Source organism: Macrobrachium nipponense, chromosome 23 (genome assembly GCF_015104395.2).
Source record: "Macrobrachium nipponense isolate FS-2020 chromosome 23, ASM1510439v2, whole genome shotgun sequence".
Taxonomy (NCBI): Eukaryota; Metazoa; Arthropoda; class Malacostraca; order Decapoda; family Palaemonidae; genus Macrobrachium; species Macrobrachium nipponense.
The window spans coordinates 35638256-35645443 of record NC_061090.1 but is presented as its reverse complement, the minus strand read 5'-3'; positions in this window follow the sequence as shown (position 1 = coordinate 35645443).

Genomic DNA, 7188 nt, shown 5'->3' with positions numbered 1-7188 from the left:
GTGCCGGTTGAATGGAATATTCCCAGAATATTCCAGTTACCCTCAGTCGTCACTCGAATACAAAAAACAAATCAGCGTCTATCTCGCTGTAGCATCTGTTCATTTTGGTTTTGTTCGAGCAACGTGAATGGTAAACAAGTAAAAATGGCGACGCAATCGAGTTTTCTGAACAGCGCATAATCAAGGCAATCGAAATATAGATCTATCTATGGGTAGTCTCGGTATAATACTGTATGAGTCGCGACCCATAAAACTCTCCACCGTAATAAAACTGTAAAAATTTATGAAATAATAATATAAATTAGTGAAGGAGAAAGACAGAAAGTTATTATTTGCTTACCTTGTTATTTTAACATTTTAACATGAAAATGGACATTCTCTCTCTCTCTCTCTCTCTCTCTCTCTCTCTCTCTCTCTCTCTTTTACTCTAACCCCACACCTCGTCATATAATTCCTCTCGCCCACTTTCGTTATAATAATTTAGTTAACACAAAGATTATATGCATAATTTTATAAAGGAAATGGTTAATAAAAAAAACCGCGAATAAAAAAATACAAAAAAGATGTTAGGTATCAGTGGAATTCACAAATAATGATAATAAGAAGAAAAAAATAGTAGATGAGGCATAGAATTTTAAAAACCTTTATAATCCCAAGTGAGAGAGAGAGAGAGAGAGAGAGAGAGAGAGAGAGAGAGAGAGAGAGAGAGAGAGAGAGAGAGAGAGATATTCATTTTCATGATGAAATGTTAAAATAACATTCTTTCTTTCTCCATCACTAACTTAATATCATCAATTAACTTTTTATATATGCCGTAACACCACTGCAATGGTGCTGCAGGTAGTGGCAAGCCCAACATAAGTAACTCTCTCTCTCTCTCTCAATATACGTTCTTAAGATAGAGAAAGTATATTTATAAGAAATTGGCAATTTTATAATTTATTCAATCTATTATCTATTTAGTTCTCAAATTCTATAAAAACAATTGAATCAAACTTGAAGGAAACAAAATATCTGAAACTGAAAGATGAAACGTTTAACTAGAACGCCTAAATGATTTGCAAATAAATAACAAAAAGAAAATAAATGGAACAACTTACACATACGTATGAAACAAACACACACACACACACACACAAACACAAAGAAAATACATTTAAAAATCATCGTAGGCATTGCCACTCTCCCCTTGCACATAGTGTCACAAGCTTTAGACAGTAATATACGATTTCGTTCAATATTTTTACCATTTTCCAACACACGTTCTGCGCCGTACATCACAAATACGCACAGTAATATCTTTCATACGGGGAACGAATGATTAGAAATCATATATTTTTCTCTTTGATTAAAAGATAAATAAAGTCATAATTCATTCATCTGGAAATCATGGTGATTTGATCATTACGAAATATTTTCTAAAACGGAATTCTGGCTTTGATTTAGGGACGTTACAACTTTATCATTATTGAACTGATCATTTAGTTCGTTTTATTGGGTTTTGTAGGGGGATTTATATGTGGTCGAATGTAAGTGTATTTCATGTGGTTGTGTATTTTGTGCATTAACAAATACGTAGGAATTTTTATGCATTTGACTAGTAAATGGGTGCTTTCTTTTCTTGTAGTCAGATGTATTCATGATTTAGGAATATATATATATCTATATATATATATATATATTATATATATATATATATATATATATATATATATATATATATATATATATATATATATATATATATATCTACTATAACTATATATATATATATTATATATATAATATATTATATATATATATATATATATCTATATATATATGTGTTTACAATAATAAAAATATGGAATGTTAGTCCATATATATAAAAAGTCTAAAACTAAAGAGGTCAACCAGATTGCTTGCAGGAATGTGATCAGACTAGAGACGCTAAAGATGACGTATACAATAAGTATGTAGGCTAAGATAACATGCCGTCACCTGTAGTCCATTCAATTGTTCATAAACATTAGTCCAAGCTCCCTGCTTGAGACAACTACCCACCGACCTATAATTAATTCAAACGGCCTACGTGATCTGTAGGCGTGTCTCATTTTGATTGTGTGTTTCGTATGAAACTATGTCATTTGTATGTATGTTCATATGTTCGAACTACTGTCTGTTCCTTCATAACTTGTAAACAGAGATGGTAGACGAGGAGAACGAGAGTTAGCGATCGTCATTAGAAGACCTTTGTACCTCTTTACCTAAGCTTTATCCATGTAGAGGAATAGGATTAGCCATCATCATTGGCAGAAGCGATCAAGCTATCGTTATTAATCATACCTGATCTTCACCATGTAAAACTTCAGAAGAATATAAATATTTTTTTACTTCGTGTTTTCTACAAGAAAACCTCCTCACCGAACCAACATGAGTTTAACACATCCGTCGTAATAACCAACAAGATAATACCGACTTCGTAAGTGATCTACAACCCCCAGACACTCCATTGAAGATTGGCAAGTGCAATACCAACCGAACTTAGCGTATAGATTATCGCAAGTCTAACATTACCTCATAGGGCGCCTTATCATACAAGGCACAAGCTCTAATATTGGTGGCCAGCGTACCAGAAGAACTCTACAAACGTCTACGAAGAAAAAAAACCAGAATAATAAAAAATCATGTATCATAAGAAGTCAACGACGACGGAAGCAGCAGATTCTTCAAGCAACCTAGTATCATCGTTAGTGAGCGACTTCAGAAAACAATAAGAACTTTTCAACGACGACGAAAGCAACAGATTCTTCAAGCAACTTAGTATCATCGTTAGTGAATAACTTCAAGAAACAAACCGAACGCGTCTGCAGCATCGGATCTTTCAAGGGCTTGAAGAATCATCGAAACAACGCGCACCAGGGGGGAAACTGAAGCCAAACCAGGTCATCCGCTCAATAGAGAAGGAGGACCAAGGCCGTGTGTCGTTATCGGAAACACCGTGACTTCCCCCACAAAAAGCAAGCTAAGTACAATTTTTATTCATTTGGAGTAACTTTGAGTGTTTCCTTTACAGGTCGAATTTCATTATTCCTGTGGCTGAAGTTACGAGACATTCTTAATCTTACTTTTTTACAGAAATTATCTACATCATTGAGATTTCGCTACTGCGTGCGAGTTTTTATCTTTGAGTGTCTGTTTCCAGAAGTTCTACTGAAATATCATAATCATATACTATGTTAATTTTATCATTTTGGGTGATTATTAATCCCTTACGTAACAAATCTATTAAACAGTGAATATGCGTTTACGCAGTGGACGTCTGTATTTATACAGATGCATGGATAGGGTCGTTAAGCACCGTAGTGATTAGAAAAACACACAAAAAACAAAGTGGAACACCCGTACAAATCTATATAAATTAGAGGTAACACTATTTCGGGTCATGACAATAAATGCTCCTTTGCAAAGTCCCGATCGCAATTTTAGCCCTGAGTTTTTGAGTTATATAAAATATCGAACCTCAATGACTCAACTTAACTTTAAAAATATGGCTGGATTGCAAGGAATAACATGTCTGTAAAAAAACTTTCATCAGGCTAAATGCGCTGACCAGGATCCCTCACTATTTCAAATTTTAGCAAAGAATGAAGTACAAACAGTTAACCCTCTTACGCCGGAGCCCTAAAAATCAAAACGTCTCCCGTATGCCGGGCCACTGGTTTGGAGTGACGCGGAAGTGGAAAAAAAATAATTTTTTCAAAAAATTACAGCGCGCGTACTTTTGAAGATTAAGAGTTCATTTTTGGCTCCTTTTTTTTTTCATTGCCTGAAGTTTAGAATGCAACCATCAGAAAAGGAAAATAATATCATTATCATGTAAATAATGCGATATATGGTAGCGAAAAAAAAAAAAAAATTCATACATAATTGTATTCAAATCACGCTGTGGCAGAAAACGGTCAAAGTTAACCAGTTACTTTTTTTTGCGTTGTATTGTACACTAAATTGCAATCATTTTGATATATAATACATTGTAAAACACTAAAAGCAACACCGGAAAAATATTATCACAAAATTAAAATTTGTACGAATTCGTAAAGCGCGGACGCAAATAAATATTTTTTTTCAAAATTCCCCACGTAATTCTAATAATGTTTCTAGAGACTTCCAATTTGTTTCAAAATTAAGAAAACAAATGATTGAATATTACGATACTGTAAGATTTTTAGATTAGATTGCAGATTTCCGACCATTTCGGACGAGTTAAATTTGACCGAATGTCGAAATTTTAATATATATATTTTTTTTTTTTCATATGCACATATTTCGAAGATGGAAAAAGCTACAACCTTCAATTATTTTATTGTATTCTTCATGAATTTGCACACATTTTGATATATGAAACTCTATAAAAAGGCTAATATGAAAAAGGAGCAAATATTAGGATAATGCCATGTACGTATTTCGGAGACTTGCGGACGCGAATCGGCGCGCGCGGAGTGAAGGTAAATATATTTTTCAAAAATTCACCATAAATCACAATATTGTTTTAGAGACTTCAAATTTGTTTCAAAATGAAGAAAAAAATGACGGAATATTACTAGGTCCGTAAGAGTTTTAGCTTACAATTGCGTTTTTTCAACTATTTCGGTAGAGTCAAATTTGACCGAACGTGTTTTTTTTCTATTTATCGTGATTTATATGCAAATATTTCGAAAAAAGAGAAAAGATACAACCTTCAATCATTTTTAGTTGTATTCTACATGAAATTGGCGCACATTTTCATATACTAAAAAACTTTATGTAACAGCTAATTTTAACTGGTGCAAACATTTCGACAATCGCACAAAAAAAATTTATGATTTTTTTTTTCGGAAGAGTTACCGCGCGAACGTAATTTTTTTTTTTTTCATAAATTCACAATAAATCGAAATATTGTGCTAGAGACTTCCAAGTCGTTGCAAAATGAAGGTAAATGATTAAATATTACTAGAATATAAGAGTTTTAGCTTACAATTGCGTTTTTCGACCATTTCGGTAGAGTCAAAGCTGACCGAAAGTTGAAATTTTTGCACTTAACGTTATTTATATGAAAATATTTCAAACTGATAAAAGCTACAACCATTGTTTTTTTTTGTATTGTGCATGAAATTGCGCACATTTCCATATATAAAACTTTATGTAACGGCAAATTTAAAAGGGTGCAAACATTAGGACAATCGCACGAAAAAATATCTGAAGAGTTATCGCACGAACGTAAGGAAAAAGTTTTTTCATAAATTCACATAAATCGAAATATTGTGCTAGAGACTTCCAAGTCGTTGCAAAATGAAGTCAAATGATTGAATATTACTATAATATAAGAATTTTAGCTTACAATTGCGTTTCTCGACCATTTCTGTAGAGTCAAAGTTGACCGAAGGTTGTAATTTTTGCACTTATCGTTATTTATATGAAAATATTTCAAAAGTGATAAAAGCTACAATCATGAGTATTTTTTAGTTGTATGTGCATGAAATTGCGCACATTTTCATATATAATACTTCATGTAAAGGATAATTTTAAAATGGTGCAATAATTATGTCAAAGTGACGAAATAATTTCCGAGATGTCACTGATACTTTTTAGTGCGATAAGAAAGAAATTCGCGCTTGCGCGCCTGCGTAGCGATTGTAAAACAAAACAACGCCTTGATCCGTGAACTCCCAGCATCCCCCAAGGCGCGTGATACAAAAGTTTTCGGCTGGTAGGCCTATAAGTATTTTTCCGCGAATTTTTTAAAAAACTTTTTTTGAGCCGACGTATGATACGTCCAATCGGCATACGGGAGACATTTTGACTCGACGTTTAATACGTCCAATCGGCGTAAGAGGGTTAATATTGGAATGCAGTAGTGATAACTTGTCTTATTAGTAATCGCTCAGTTCCTAATAGTTCGTCATCATTGCTTTATACGTAACCAGCAACATAATGCTAAAAACACACAATACGTTGCCGATGGTAATAAAGAGAAGGATCCTAATTATTACAAAAAGAAATAGAAACAGTAGCCCGTTCAGAATCAAAACAAGCAAACTCGGTGACTGTGTCCCCTATCAAGCGGTCAAGGTTAGTCAAAACTGCCGAAGTTTTCAAAGCAAAGCAAATTCCACACAATAAGCGACTCTAGCAGAGTGGGGAAAAGCGATGTTAGATCATACATACCGATATCTTTTTGAATTAAAAGGATTTTTCCTATGAAACACACGACCGTATAAAGTAATCAGAGCAGGTTTTCGTTTTTTTTTTTTAAAATACATAAGTTATTATAAGTAGTGGTGGATAAAGCCCGACTGTACGCGCCGTAAAAATTAGAATATCTTGTTTATCCTTTAGTACACGTAATATCCTGTATTTACGGACTCACCGTCTGTTGTTTCGAACTTCCCTAATGAGAAGTCCGGATAAGCGAGCGTTTACAGATACCTCTATAGCTTATAAAAAACATTGATCTGTATCTAGTGTAATTGTAAGATTCATCTAGGGGTATACAAAATATATCTTACATCCTGCAAAATAAGGCGTGTTTATCAAAGGGAAATCCTATAATCCTTCAAACATATTAAAATCCGTTTGAACAAAATGAGACAGTTAATCAAATAATAACTTATATAAAGGAACTATACATTTGTCTCATAAATCGTAACATTATTCAAATGACCCAACAGAATTCTCCCACAACCGCAGTCGCACTTTGCACGCAAAAATCTCGAGAAGCATGCACCTCGAATGTCTTAGTGCTGTAAAATGACTTTTGCTGGGAAATGAAATTTTAATCCTTCCCGACACTCTGAAATATAACGATTTCCGCGAACAAAGCCTAAAAGTATACATATCGCATTTTTATTGTTGCTAATTTTTAATCACGCCAACCAGTCGTGGATGAATCTCTCTGATCAATCTATCTAAAGTAATATCCGTAAAGTCATTCAAGCAGGAGGTGATTCAGCAGAATTTTTTTTTATCTTTTACCTGAATACCAGGAAGTTTCTCCACTGGCGAGTGATCTCTGGAAAAAGCGGATGTAAGTTTAACACAAAAAAACACGGTCTAAGGACAAACATAAAGCTATTACGTACCTTCGTATAGATTCTCAATGAAATTTCAAAATAGAGATAAATGACGAAGTTGAAAAATGTTAGTAATAGGAGTCATTAGGAAATCAAA